The sequence below is a fragment of the Tachysurus vachellii genome, chromosome 3 (genome assembly GCF_030014155.1).
Source record: "Tachysurus vachellii isolate PV-2020 chromosome 3, HZAU_Pvac_v1, whole genome shotgun sequence".
NCBI lineage: Eukaryota > Metazoa > Chordata > Actinopteri > Siluriformes > Bagridae > Tachysurus > Tachysurus vachellii.
In genome coordinates this window covers 988,125-1,004,521 of record NC_083462.1, presented here as the reverse complement: position 1 = coordinate 1,004,521, position 16,397 = coordinate 988,125, and positions in this window count along the sequence as shown.

Below are 16,397 nucleotides of genomic sequence, written 5' to 3'. Positions count from 1 at the left end.
TAGCACCTGAACATACTGTGACTTTTAATTTGAAAAACAAAATGGCAGTCTCGGTTTTAAGCTGACCAATCAGAGACTGCCATGTCACACCCTCTTTTTGGAGGGAAAATTAAGACTCCAGATGGAGCTGTTCCTGGTAGGTGCAAAGCATCAACCAATTAACATTCGGTTTACTGAGTGAGGTCACATTTTAGACACCACACCCATTCACTCACAGGTATATAAGGCAGTTTAATTCCCCACTCCAGTTGACAGTCCTCTGAGGAAGCATACAACTTGCGAAACGTTAGGATTTTAAGGGAATCTCTTTTTACTTTCTTTCTTTTCTGCACCAAGTCTTTTAAAGAAACTTTAATAAAGTTTGTTATTTTAAACCTCACGGAGGACGGAAGATCACAGCAACGATACAAAACAATTAAAAACACCAAGCCAACCAGGACACTGGGAGAAAAAGGACCACCATTTTAGAAGGTAAAAAAGGCTGGATTTTTACTCACCTGCTTCTGAAGAAGAGACAAGTGGAACCTTCTCTTTCCTTCCCAAACGGCACCTGGATTACAAGTTGGCTTGAGGGACTCACTGCTCACATCCACATTTAGGCCCTTCTGCCTAAACCCGTTTTTTGTTTGAACCCAACTCATTCCTCCATTTGAGTAAGTTGGGCGATAACAATATATTTTTTTTGGTTTGTTAGTTTTCATTTTTTACTGTGTTTTATCTTCCTCTTGTGTTTTTAATAACCATGATTACTCTGCAGAACAGATTTTCAGTTTTAAGAGACCAACGTCCAACTGGAGATGGGGAACACGTGCAGACATCACACAGTATGCAGACAGCCACATCACACTACAGTAAGGTCACATGGGATAAAGTTCTTACAAAAACTTATTTCAAATTCATACAGGCACAACATCACATAGAAATAGTTAAAAATTCATTAGATACAGTCACCTTCCCAACAGGGATGGTCAGACAAGTTAAAAAACTCACTCAGTTTATCAAACCATCTTCACCTAATAACATCACTACAGATAAGATCATACACAACACAACTGACTGGATGTATAACAACATGGTAATTTTAAGGGAACACTACACCACAGTTATCCATAACCTTTTAGCACAGATCACTAACTTTGAGGATTTGGAGTGGCAGGTGGCAGTGAAGTGGGCCCGCAACAGGTATAAACTAAAATTATTTGACAGTACTTTGACCGCTTGCAAACAAACTATTGTAGACAAACAGTCCCAGTTTTTGGATACTGCGGGCCCTTCACATGCCACTCTACTCCAAAAGGCCGCTACTCCACAGGCCCAAGTCCACAAAAAATCACCTCAACACAATACCGAACACTCTGTATCATCTTCTTTTTCTTCTACATCACCATCACCTTCTACAGTAGAACCACAAAACAAACACAACCAGACTAACCTTTACCACATTTCTCATTTTAGAACCGTCACTACGTTTGGGGAGAATGACGGGGACACGGCTGAAACCACTGCTAGGCAGAAGGGGATAAGGATGAGAGGGCGACGTGAAGAGAAATCTTCTCCACCTAAAACCCGTTCTGAATCCTCCCTCCAATCTAAGCCTCGTGCAGTGTCCAAGCCATCCAGGGTGTCCTCCGACTCCTCGAACGAAGAGCCTTTGGATAGGGTCCCGCTCAGGGACGCACCATACAGACACATTAAAACAAACAGAAAATCAGCAGACTGGTTCATCACAATACATAAACCCATAGTATTCATAGGGGATTCTAATCTGAGTCGCATCCCCTTAATCAAAAACACAGACATGCAGGTAGATAGTTTTCCGGAGGCTAATTTTTTACATCTTACTAAAGTCCTAAGGAAACTCTCACCACATCCACACACACAGCAGGTCATATTAGCGGCGGGTATCTTCAACAGACACCAACAACCACATAAGACCTCCATTAAACAGTTACAGGGCCTGTGGAAGGCGGCCCGTACAGCTTTTCCCAAGGCCGCTATTCACACAGCAGCCGTTCATTTTTCGATGTCTTTGCCCGACCAGGAGCTGGCTAATCTGGAGGAACTTAATGAATACATTACGTCCCATGAGAATCCATTGCTTGAAGTTAGCCCGCGACTTTTCAAAGTTGAAAGGGACCACATACATTGGACAGCTGGGACAGCACAATTGATATTCGATTATTGGACAGAACAACTAGATCCAATGTGGTCATAACAGAAATACCTCTTTGAAAGAATAAAGTGCACTAACTGAAAACATGGATTCTCATGGGACCTAATGTGAAAGGGTAAGTCACACTAGTTGAAGGTCTCCAAGGTTATAAAATGCACACAATTCAATTTTGAGGGTTTGTTTTGACGTTTTCTAGCATGGTCCAAATTCATAAGTTGCAGGTCTCCGGGATCCCACTGTTTCCAATCATCATCATTCTCATCAGCAATATTATGGTCTATTAATATTATTATCATTACTATTGTTATATTACAATAAAGAGGTCTAGAGTTTTGGAGGTTTATTTCTTATTTTATTTCATTTATGTGTGGGTTGCAGTGGTTTTTTATAGCACTTATTATTTTGTTTGATTTTTCAATTTTTCGTGGCACTTACCTCTCAGCACTTAACACTCCATATACTTGACTCTCTCTTTATTTATTTTCCTTGTTCCTATTTTTGCTATCCCTATTCATAACCTTTACCCTTATCTTCACTCTATTCCCTTACCTCTACTCCTATTCCAACCTTAACCCAACACCTCTCCCATACCTAACCCAACCCCTATCCCATACCTAACCTTAACCCAACACCTATCCCATACCTAACCTTAACCCAACACCTATCCCATACCTAACCTTAACCCAACACCTATCCCATACCTAACCTTAACCCAACATCTCCCCCATACCTAACCTTAACCTAACACCTAACCCCAACCCTAACCCCAACCTAACACCTAACCTTCGCTCCCTACCCTATTCTCCTACCTTCAACCCTTACCCTAACCTTAACCTACCCCTACACCTTTTCCTATCCCTAAACCCAACCTTTACCTTTCTTGTGTCTCTTTCTCTTTCCCCCCCTCCCCTCTCCTCTACTATACTACCCCCTCTTTTCTCCCTTTCCCCTTGCCTAGTAATTCTATAAAAATCATTATTTTCTAATACTTACCTTTATAGGATCCTCCTTTAATACTTACCGCCTTCCATGTAGATTAGACAGTTTATTCCATCCACAGGGAGTTCCTGGAGACCTGCAATGAAGAAAATACATAAATAAATTTATAAATAAATAATTAAACAATATATTAATCCAACCTACCTGTATCTCTGCTCTTCATATATCTTTACACATTCCTTTTTCCTTTCTTTCTTCTCCCCCTCCCCCCCTTTTTTTTGTTTACTGTCCCCATCCAGGTTTCTTTAGGCCAGTGCACCAAAAGGGACTTTCCATTCATTAAACATCCTTTATCTTAAACCTAACCCTAACCCTAACCCTAACCCCTAACCCTAACCCTAACCCTAACCCTAACCCTAACCCTTAGTCCTTGCCCTATCCTCTTACCCAAACCTTTGCCCTAACCTTAACCCCATACCTAACCCTACCTTTCCGACTGTTCTTTTGGCCCCCATACCCTTTTCCGTTCTCTAAACTTATCTTTACTTTCTTAGCTCTTTCCTTTCCCCTTCCCTTTCCCCCACCCCTCCTTTTCCTCTATTTTGCCTCATCTTCTCTACCCTTTCTTCTCTCCCCTCTCTCACCCAAAGTTCCTAGTTTCTACAAAATACTTACCTGTAGACCGGTCCTCCTTCAATACTTACCTTATTGCAGTACAACTCCGATTTCACTCCATCCAAAAAATAGGGGATCTTGGAGACCTGTAAAATAAATAAATCAATCAATCAATAAACACATTAATAAATAAATAAAATATCTGATTAAAACAAATAGGGGGGAAGGAGATTCTTGGTTGTGCCCGTGCACCAAAAATCCAATTGGATAATTTTTTTAAGAAACAGTCTTTCTAAAACCTAACCCTAACCCTAACCCTAACCCTAACCCTAAACCCTAACCCTAAACCCTAACCCTAACCCTAACCCTAACCCTAACCCCTAACCCTAACCCTAACCCTAACCCTAACCCTAAACCTAACCTTAGCCCTAATCATAACCTAATCTTAGAACCTAGCCCTAAACTTAACCCTAACCGCCGCCTAATCCTAAAAACTAGCCCTAACCCTAAAACCTAGCCCTAAACCTAACCTTAACCCTAACCATAACCTAATCTTAAGACCTAGCCCTAAACCTAACCTCAACCCTAAACCCTAACCGCCGCCTACTCCTAAAACCTAGCCCTAACCCTAACCTTAGCCCTAACCGCCGCCTAACCCTAAAACCTAGCCCTAAACCTAACCTTAACCCTAACCATAACCTAATCTTAAAACCTAGCCCTAAACCTAACCTCTAATCCTAACCGCCGCCTAATCCTAGAACCTAGCCCTAAACCTAATCTTAACCCTAACCATAACCGATAAACTCCAATTCGGACCGCTAGGCTAACCAGACTCCAAACCCAACCAGTTTTAGCCCTAAAATTCCCTAATATTACAATTTGGCTCTAAAAAACCTAAAAACAAAATCCAAAACTTATTTGCAAAAGATAACTTTCAAAATTGACCCAAAAAACGTCTTGAATTGGATCTAATAACTCTGCATCTAAAACAGACCTAATACGTAGAACTTGTTTACCTAATTCGACCTAGCTAGTTAATTGAATTGATTAAATTGAATGATTAAAATTTTAATTAATTAATTAATATAATTGTTGCATTAATGTAGCTTATTAATTGATTGATTTCTTAGTTGGTTGGTGGTTCAAATTAATTTGTTACTTAATTTAATTTTAATTGATTAAAAATTAAATAAACCTGATTGGGATAATTTTAATTTGGACTAATACGCTAATCCGGACTCTGTTTCCTTGACAACGCAATTTGGCTCTAAATACCCCTAATCGAAGCTCTAAAATGTTTATCATTCCCTAAAAATTAAAAAATTAACCCAAACCCACTTGAAATTGAAATTAGGACCCTAAATCAAAATGTAATCACCCAAAATCTAATTGGAATCGTTCCAAATTGGAATACTACACTAATCCGGACTCTAAATCGTATTTTTATATATATTTTATTCATAATTATATTTATTTATGTATTTTTATTAATTATGTCCAAAAAATACATAATTAATGCTGCAGATGATGCCATTTCAACATAGGCTCCGCCTAAATGCACAGAGAGGATTCTGGGAACAGAATCAAAGGCTAATATCTCGGCAACCGTTCGAGCTATCGACATGCCGTTTTTTTTGCCGTGTGCATCATGTTCTACTGTTTCAGAAGACATCAAAATAAAAAAACACACCAGAAATTTTATATTTCTACCCTCTGTGGGAAAACGGTTCACAGATATGTAGTGTCGGCTTGATCCATGGAGATTCGAGCTGGGGGGCGGCTACGTTAGTAGAAGCCTGATTGTTTCCCGAAACTATTCCATCGGAATAACGTAGGGAAGGAATCCGCTGACGTACGCTTAACCCACGGGGACCCAACCCAGTAGAAGCTTGATGGCTTCCTGAAAGATTTCATTTTGGAATTCGTAAGGAGGTCATCCGCTGGATTGCTACCCAGCCAGGGCCATCTGGAGGTGACGCTTTTTGCGTTGCGCTCTAGACCTCTGGTTTTAGCTAGGACAGGGAACGAACCGGGCATCTCGGATACCTAGCGGTGTTAACGAAGAGGTGCTTGGCTAGTGCCCCTGCCACGCTTCCCGGACCCGTGAGCTGCGGCCGTCGGACCCGATCGCAGACCCTAGGTGAGTATTCGGCCTCCGAGGTGAGTTTTCGGCCTCCACGGGTCTTCTAGGACGGCGTTGGACTCCTTTCACGGACACGTTCGCTGACCCTGCCCGCTTGTCTCGGGAAACCTTGCGGTGTTAACGGGAGACATTCTGGGGGGGGTGAGGTAAGTTGCCGGCCTCCCTGGGTCCACTAGGACAGCACGCAGGGCGGTGGTCTGGGGCCAACAGACCTTAAATGGGGCCAAGTCTTCTACCGGTGGCTAGCACCAACCACACGACAGTCCATCGTGCACCCCACTGCACTCACACCAGATTACCTTCCTAAGGTTTTAAATTTCTTAGAAAATAGTCTGGCGAACAGTTGGATAGAAACACTACTCAAGTAATCTTGGCGCTGTAATTTTGCCACTATTACTGTCTATAATTATAACAATAAATAGGAGACACTAAAATAAGATAGGGAAAGATAGTGTATTGCTGGTAGCTAAAGCTTAACCATTTTCACACCTAAACTCACTCTAGACGCAATCCTCACGCCTAAACTCACTCTGCTCTCCTTCACGTCCGCTCTCATCTTTTAGGACTAAATAATAGATGGTATAAATAAATGAATAAATACATAGATAAAATAGGTTAATAGGCAAAATAGTTCATTGACTCCACCAATACGGAGGAGTTACTTAGCTTTAGCATTAGTCAACTCCTGATTGGACATGGGACACAAGCCAAGGCTTGATCGACCTATGGCTGGCCGCCTCAGAGGAGGGTGTACAGTGATCAAAGGCCGAAACGCCCGGTGAATCTGAGGTGCACTGCTGATGATGTGTCCTAAAATTCATAAAATGTTTGTTTTTAATTCCTTAAATAGGCCAATAATTCTAAAATGTTTTTTTAATAAATAAATCAATAAATAAATAAATAAATAAATAAATGTAAACATACCTGAACTTAAAAACCTTAAAACTTGCTGACATTGGAGATTGACCCACTCATTCCGGTGGCTCACCTCCCTTGTTATCTCAAAAACCCAGTGGGGTCTCAACCAAAACAAAGTTCTGACAGAGCGATAGCTGTGCAATAACATGCGTCGGCCCGTGCCTTTCCCTTGTCTCCCTATTCAAACCGCGCAGGTTAAGACCCTGTGATGGGGGGGGTCATTGTATACTTTCAAAAACCTAACCCTAACCCTAACCCTAACCCTAACCCCTAACCCTAACCCTAACCCTAACCCTAACCCTAACCCTCCCCCCCTTTTTCATACCCCCAATTTCATACCTAACCATAACCGGTTACATCATTTTTCAACCTAAACATAACCTGTTTTCTTCTCTAGAAGTTCTACATCAGTCCTTAACCTAACCATAACCAGTTATTTTTCTATAGAACCTTTAGATCAGTCCCTAACCTAACCATAACCTGTTTTTCCTTCTTTAGAACTTCTACATCAATCCTCAACCTAACCATAACCGGTCCCTTTCCCTCAGAAAACCTTTCCCTTTCCTTCCCCTTCCCCTTACTTCATACCTAACCATAACCGGTTACATCATTCCTCAACCTAAACATAACCTGTTTTCTTCTTCAGAAGTTCTACATCAGTCCTTAACCTAACCATAACCAGTTATTTTTCTATAGAACCTCTAGATCAGCCCTTAACCTAACCTTAACCTGTTTTTCCTTCTTTAGAACTTCTACATCAATCCTCAACCTAACCATAACCGGTCCCTTTCCTTCAGAAAACCTTTCCCTTTCCTTCCCCTTCCCCTCACTTCATACCTAACCATAACCGGTTACATCATTCCTCAACCTAAACATAACCTGTTTTCTTCTTCAGAAGTTCTACATCAGTCCTTAACCTAACCATAACCAGTTCTTTTTCTATAGAACCTCTAGATCAGTCCTTAACCTAACCATAACCTGTTCTTCCTTCTTTAGAACTTCTACATCAATCCTCAACCTAACCATAATTGGTCCCCTTTCCCTTAGAAAACCTTTCCCTTTCACCCTCCCCCTCCTCGTTATACCCCATTCCCCCTCCCTTATTTCCCCCCCCCCCCCTCTTTTTTCATACCTAACCGTAACCGGTCCCTTAACCTAAATATAACCTGTTTTTCTTTCTTCAGAACTTTTTACATTGGCCCTTAACTTAGCCATGGCCGGCTTCCTTCTCTACAGAATTGCTACATCAGTCCTCAATTTAATCATTGGCGACTTTCTTCAGAACTCCTACATTAACCTTCAATCTGTTACTTTTTCTTTGGATGATTATTATTAGTCATTAGTAATTTATTTTAATATAAAAGGTTTTTTGTTCTTTTCACAATTTTCACACACACACACCCCCCTTTCTCTCCCCCTCCCCCCCCCCTTTTTTTTGTCCACTGTCTCCATCCAGGTTTCTTTAGGCCAGTGCATCTAAAAGGGACCTGTTCCCCTCATTAAACATCTCTTATCTTAAACCTAACCTAGCCAGTGCCATTGTACTATCGGGATGGGGCAGAAGGATTATTATTAAAATTATTTTTCTTTTTCTTTATTTTTCTTTTCATTTTCTTTATTTTATTTAGTTATCGTTTATTTTGAGGCTTATAAGGGACAACGGATCGGAGAATGGATGGGGGGTATAATGGGGAATTGTGTCTTCCCCTTCCTTGTTAGGCTTTATGTTCTAGGGGATAAAGAATTTTTTATCACCTTTTTTTTCCCTTGAGATCTGATACTTGCCAATGGATGGTAGAATTATAACTACATATCCCAGCATTCCCCTCTCTCTTTCTCTCTCCTCCCACTTCCTCATTCTGAGCTTAATTGACTCTCTTTCACACCTGATTACACTCATACATTCAGGCCCAAGCACCAATCAGCTCTCCACCCCAATTACAGGACTCCTTGCTCCAAACATTTTTAATGCTTGGGAGTGAGCCAGAACCTCATGGTCCTCTGAAGAAGCGACTGTGTCGCGAAACGTCAGGACACTATTTTTAAACTTATTTGGATGGTTCTTTTTTTGCTACAGTGTGCACACTGATTCTTTTAAGGATTTTTTCTCTTAAATAAAGTGGACTAACTGATTTTTCCTGGACTGAGCTTATCATCTGGAGAGGAGACCTTCTGGAGGCGGATTTGGTGAATCCTTTGGACATTTCTACAGTGTTTTGGACATCAGACGGATCCTTTCTTGGTCCGGTGGGGTAAGACTTTTTGGCTCGATCCCTACACTAATCAGTTCTTGTCATGGCCACACTGAGTAACAGATTTACTGTCCTAGAGAACTTGCAAGCAGATGGGGTGGAGAATGCAGTACAGACATCACACACTACATTAAACAAACAATATTTTAAACTTATACAGATTGTACATCATACACAAACTATAAGTAATGCCATTCAAACTGATACTTTTCCTAGAGGTATGTTTAAGCAAGTAGACAGATTGACCAAATTTATTAAACCAGCGTGTCCTAATGATAAAGTCTTAAAGTGTGTTGCAGATAACACCAACCAGTGGATGCAGGGGAACATGCGGCTCCTTCTTGACCATTACACGGTGACCCAGTCTAGTTTGTTGTCCAACATTTATGATTGGCTTGATGGTTCTTGGGAACAAGCATGTAAGTGGGCCCGAAATCGTTACAAACATAGGCTGAAAGTTGATACTTTGACTGTGACCAAAAACTTAATTTTGGATCAATGTTCTTTGAATCAGGTGGGGACTGGGGTTCCCCCGTGTCCCTCTGCTGTATCTCCTGTGCAGGCCTTGCCGAACACGGATCCATCAAGACCTGCAGGTCACTCTGGTGAGCCCTCGTCGCGGATCTCCACAAACTCTATCCGACGGGTGTATCCGACAGTGGGGGGCGTGAGTCCCTGCAGGACCAAATCTGTCATTGTGGTTGAGGCTGATGTTCATCACTTGCCTGTAGAAGATTCGGTCTCTTTAGATCATGTCCCAGATGATACTCCAGTGCTTGGGGATAGAATGGTTGACCTACGGGTTGATGGCGAGACACGATTATGTGATTTGGTCACTAGTAATGTAGCTGTTCCAATGTCTCAAACTATCTTGCCCTGCACAGTAAATTTTGACTCCATTAGGGAGGCCGGTTTAGGATTAGATAAAGAGGCTATGATGAAAGGCGCAATAAAGGACTCAGTTCCCTTGACTAAGGTCTTACCTGAAGCCTCGTCTTTAGTTTCACTTACTCCCCGGTCTTCCGTGGTACCCCCAGATCTGTCTTTTTCACCAATTGCAGATACTTCAGTAGGAGATGTTTCATTCAAGGTGACCCCGGCTCAACATGCTGACATGGATAGAACCAGGGCCCCTCGCTTTCCCGTTAAACACCCTAGGTCCACCAGAAAGATTCAGGAGTGGCACCTGAAGGTTTATAAACCGGTAATATTTGTTGGAGATTCTAATCTGGCTCGTATACCACAGTTTTATAACCCTTCAGTACAGGTAGACAGTTTTCCAGGTGCTAATTTTCTACACATTTCTAAGGTCCTGCAGAAACTGACGCCCAACCCGAACACTCAGAAAGTGATTTTGGCCCTTGGTATTAACAACAAAGATCAGCTGTTCCGACAGACTTCTAAAAAACAACTACAGGAATTGTGGAGATCTGCGGCGACGGCTTTTCCCAACGCGACAGTTTATACCCCTGTTATTCATTTCTCTGATCTGCTCCCTGCCTCTCAACAGGAGAACCTTAGAAAACTCAACGAGTTCATTTGCAATAATTCAAAGTTTCTTAACGAACTTTCTCCTCTCAGGTTCAGGGTAGACCCTAAGGATCCGGTCCACTGGACTAGGCAGACGGCGATCGACATCTTTACATATTGGTCTGACCAATTAAACTGCTGAGTTCGGAAAGGTGTATCTCCATTAAACACACCGTACAAAATAATATTATTAATCTTTCTAAAACATTTGTACTCACAGATTCGCAGGAACAGCTCTTGAGCAAGGGTTTGACTTTTGTGCCGACGCCACGGAGGGTGGTCCCTGGTGAACTTTTGGAAGACGTCCATGCCTTTAACAGAACGCTGAAATTATTGGATTGTTTTGATTATGTATCGAATACAGAACGTCTACCATTTCTTAATAAATCAAATTGGACCCCCAGAATTGAGACGATTTCTTCACCCATTTCAAAATTGATAAGGAAAAATCATAGTTCAGTAACTTCACTCAATTTGTCACTGTCAGATAGGGACAATTTGGTTGCAGATCAGAGATCAGCTTTAATACAATTAAAAAATAACACGGAGATTGTTATTAAACCAGCTGATAAAGGCTCTGCGGTAGTCGTCTTGGACAAACAACAATATCTATTGGAAGCTCGGCGACAACTTGGCAATACAGAACATTATGTCCAATTACCGCATTCGATACAAAATTCAACACAATCTTTATTGATTGACATTTTTCAGCAACTACAGAACGAGGGCTATATCAATCATAAACAAAAAATGTACCTTATAGGGCCGAATCCACCACGGTCCCGTCGCTTCTACTTGCTTCCGAAGGTGCATAAAGATCCCGAGGCATGGACTGTTCCTTTTGAGGTTCCCCAGGGTCGCCCTATTGTTTCCGACTGCGGGAGCGAGTCATACAATTCGGCACAGTATGTCGACCACTTTTTGAAACCACTCTCTCAAATTCATGATAGCTATCTTAAAGATACGTATGATTTCATTGAGAAGATTCGGGGCAAATCCTTCCCAAGTCATGCTTTTCTCTTCACAGCCGATATCGAATCGCTCTACACCAACATTGACATCGGTTTAGGCCTGAGCGCGGTCCGTGAGTGTTTTGGGAGACATCCGGACCCTGTCCGACCTGACGATTTGGTGTTACGACTGTTGGAGATCAATTTGACCAGGAATGATTTTGTATTTGATGATCAGTATTACTTACAAATTCAGGGCACGGCGATGGGCAAGATGTTTGCTCCCTCTTACGCCAACATCTATATGGCTCATTGGGAAAATTCACTGCTATCTAAACTTACAGAGGTTCCCATTCTTTATTTTAGGTATTTGGATGACATCTTTGGGGTCTGGCTCCACGGTTTGGAGTCGTTCAATTGCTTTGTTGCTCTAGCTAACGCACATCACAGGACCATTAGACTCAAGGCACACAGGCACATTGATTCGGTTGATTTTTTGGACACTACGGTGTTCTTCTCTCCTATGTCAGAAGACAGTAAGGCATTATTGACAAAAGTGTATTTCAAGCCCACTGATACACATTGTCTTCTTCACAAACATAGTTTTCATCCTAGGCACACATTCGCAGGGTTGGTCAAATCTCAACTGATTCGATTCCATAGAATCTGTTCCAGACGGGAGGATTTTGAAGGGGCCACTCGTACTCTCTTTAGAGCTCTTCGAACGAGAGGCTACTCCAAAAAGTTCCTCCGTAGAGTAAAAAACCACACCTTACACTATCTACGCAGTCAGGGACCTGCCGTGGGGCCAGACACCGATGATGTCATCCCGTTCATCACCACGTACAATATCCGGTCTAGAACATTGAATTTTACTATTAAAGATCATTTTCAAAAGACTCAGAGTGAACATTTACCGTTGCAGAGGTTTCATTTGGTTTCTGCCTACAGGAAGAACAAGAACTTGAAGGACCTTTTGGTCAGATCTTCTTTTTCCTCGGATCCTGCTGCGGCATCCCCGATCTGGACGACGCATTTCCGTCAGCCGAAAGTCCTGTGGACCGGTCCTAGGGGACACGTTATATTATCTCGTGTGTCGTTATTGACTCGGAATGTTGTCTACTTGATCACCTGTACTCATTGTAACCGTAGATATGTGGGGGAAACGGGCAACACGTTACAGGCACGATTAAAACAACACATTCGTAATGTCAATCTTCAAAATTGCAATACACCACTTGTATTGCATTTTGCTTCTGTGAACCTGGTGCATTTAATTATTTTTGGGTTGGAGGCGAATCTTTTGTGGTCTTCTGGGGAAAGGAAACGAAGGGAGGCTATGTGGATCAGGGAGTTGGCTACAGTTTATCCAGAGGGCTTTAATGTTGGGGACCGGGAATGGGTTTGGTCAGGAGATTTGGTTGGGTAATGCATGGTACTATCTTAGCACTTTTTTTCTTGGAGTGATGTATTGATGTGAGTGATTTTTGGAGTGATCACTTGCAGTGTTGGAATTGAATATGGCTCTTATATACACTTTAGCACTTAAAACCATGCATAGCCATAGATTTATTCTCCTAATCCTGGGGTTAGGTGGCTTTCAGCCTCCTATCCCTTGTTTAGAGCAGGGTTTAGGTTTTGGTCTCTTCCCCCTCCCCCCCTTTTTCATACCCCCAATTTCATACCTAACCATAACCGGTTACATCATTTTTCAACCTAAACATAACCTGTTTTCTTCTCTAGAAGTTCTACATCAGTCCTTAACCTAACCATAACCAGTTATTTTTCTATAGAACCTTTAGATCAGTCCCTAACCTAACCATAACCTGTTTTTCCTTCTTTAGAACTTCTACATCAATCCTCAACCTAACCATAACCGGTCCCTTTCCCTCAGAAAACCTTTCCCTTTCCTTCCCCTTCCCCTTACTTCATACCTAACCATAACCGGTTACGTCATTCCTCAACCTAAACATAACCTGTTTTCTTCTTCAGAAGTTCTACATCAGTCCTTAACCTAACCATAACCAGTTATTTTTCTATAGAACCTCTAGATCAGGCCTTAACCTAACCTTAACCTGTTTTTCCTTCTTTAGAACTTCTACATCAATCCTCAACCTAACCATAACCGGTCCCTTTCCTTCAGAAAACCTTTCCCTTTCCTTCCCCTTCCCCTCACTTCATACCTAACCATAACCGGTTACATCATTCCTCAACCTAAACATAACCTGTTTTCTTCTTCAGAAGTTCTACAACAGTCCTTAACCTAACCATAACCAGTTCTTTTTCTATAGAACCTCTAGATCAGTCCTTAACCTAACTATAACCTGTTTTTCCTTCTTTAGAACTTCTACATCAATCCTCAACCTAACCATAATTGGTCCCCCTTCCCTCAGAAAACCTTTCCCTTTCCCCCTCCCCCTCCTCGTTCTACCCCCTTCCCCCTCCCTTCTTTTTCCCCCCCCCCCCTCTTTTTTCATACCTAACCGTAACCGGTCCCTTAACCTAAATATAACCTGTTTTTCTTTCTTCGGAACCTTTTACATTGGCCCTTAACTTAGCCATGGCCGGCTTCCTTCTCTACAGAATTGCTACATCAGTCCTCAATTCAATCATTGGCGACTTTCTTCAGAACTCCTACATTAACCTTCAATCTGTTACTTTTTCTTTCGATTATTATTATTATTAGTCATTAGTAATTTATTGTAATATATAGGGTTTTTGTTCTTTTCACAATTTTCACACACACACCCCCCTTTCTCTCCCCCCCCCCCCCTTCTTTTTTGTCCACTGACTCCATCCAGGTTTCTTTAGGCCAGTGCATCTAAAAGGGACCTGTTCCCTTCATTAAACATCTCTTATCTTAAACCTAACCCTAACCCTAACCCTAACCCTAACCTAACCCTAACCCTAACCCTAACCCTAACCCTAACCCTAACTTTAAATTAAACTTTAGACATGCCTTGACCCAATTCCAACCAGTTAAATGGTGGTTAAGAGGTTTTAGGCCTATAATTTACATAACTCCGCCCATAAAGTCAATTTTGGAGTACATTTTAACTAATAACTCCAAAATGACAAAAGATAGAGAGAAAGTGTTTTTTGCGACGTGTTGGCCATAATAAAATATATAAACTACAATATAAAGTGAAAATTCACCCTCAGTGAGAAAATTAGGCCGATTAAGGATCTGGACTGGCCTCCCACTGAAAAAAACTAACTTGGCTGGGAATTATACTGTCATTTTGAAAGATTTTTTCCTAGAGGGCTACCCAGTAGAAGCTTGTTGACCTGGTTTGGGGTCATCCGCTGGGATCTGTGGGCTCAACACACACTGCGCGAGGCCCAGCACTCTGCCCGAGTGGTCCCGTAAACCTGGCGGTGTTAACAAAAAGGGCCACTGGCAGAGAGGTGAGTCATGGTCTTCTACCTGTCTTCACCTTGTTTAAATGTGTTGAAAATGTTTATTGTGTGATGGTTCAGGTATGATGATAGTAAGGTGCAGCTTTTTGAAACCAAAAACTCATAAACCTAACCTTAACCTAACCCCATCCCTAATCCTAACCCCATCCCAACCATAATCGGAATCCCAACCCTATCCCCAAACTTAACCTTTGATCCCATCCCAATCCTATCCCAACCCCTTCCCACACCTCCTTCCATTCTGCCCCTGACCTCATTTTAGTAAATATCAATTCAAACATCAACCTGGGGAGGGGACTACGGGGCCCTAACGGGACATCACGGCTCAGAATAGGGAGGGGAGGAGCTCCTAGGGAGAGCACGTTGCAATTTAAACTCAAACAAGAGATTTTTTGAAACCAAAAACTCATAAACCCGCTGCCTAATCCTAAAACCTAGCCCTAAACCTAACCTTAACCCTAACCATAACCGATAAACTTCAATTCGAACCGCTACGCTAACCAGACTCTAAATCCTTAAGCCCAACCAATCTTGGACCTAAAATTCCCTAACATTACAATTTGGCTCCAAAAACCTAAAAACAAAAAACAAAAATTATTTTCATATATCAAAATCCTAAAAGATAACTTTCAAAATTGACCCAAAAAAAATTTGAATTGGACCTAAGGCTCTAAATCTTAAACAGACCTAATATGCATAGTAGGACTTAATTACCTAATTAAACCTAACTAGTTAATTGAATTAATTAAATTGACTGGCTATTGACTGTAATTTAATTGTTAGATTAATGTAGCTTATTAATTGATTTATTTATTAATTTGTTAATTATTCAAATTAAAATTAAATAAACCTAATTAGGATAAATTTCATTTGGACTAATGCCTTAATCCGGACTCTGTATCCTAAACCCAACCGATCTTGGCCCTAAATGTTCTTGACAACTCAAATTGGCTCCAAATACCCCTAATCAAAACTTTTTTGATTTTATCAAGCAATACAATGCCTAAAAAGTTAAAATTGACCCAAACCCACTTGAAATTGCAAATAGAACCCTAAATCAAAATAAAATCACCCAAAACCTAATTAGAATCATTCCAATTTGGAATACTACACTAATCCGGACTCTAAATCTTATATTCATATATATTTTATTCATAATTATGTATACTTATGTATTTATATTAATTATATCAAGAACACAATCCAAAAAATACATGAAATTGCATAATTAATACTGCAGATGGCGCCATTTGAACATGGTCTCCGCCTAATGCACAGAGAGGATTCTGGGAGCAGAATCAAAGGCAAACCAAATATCTCAGCAACTGTTCGAGCTATCGACATGCTGTTTTATTGCCGTGTGCGTCATGATCTTACTGTTTCAGAAGACATCAAAATAAAAAAAACACAAGAAATTTTAAATTTCTACCATCCTTGGGAAAACGGTTCACATAGAC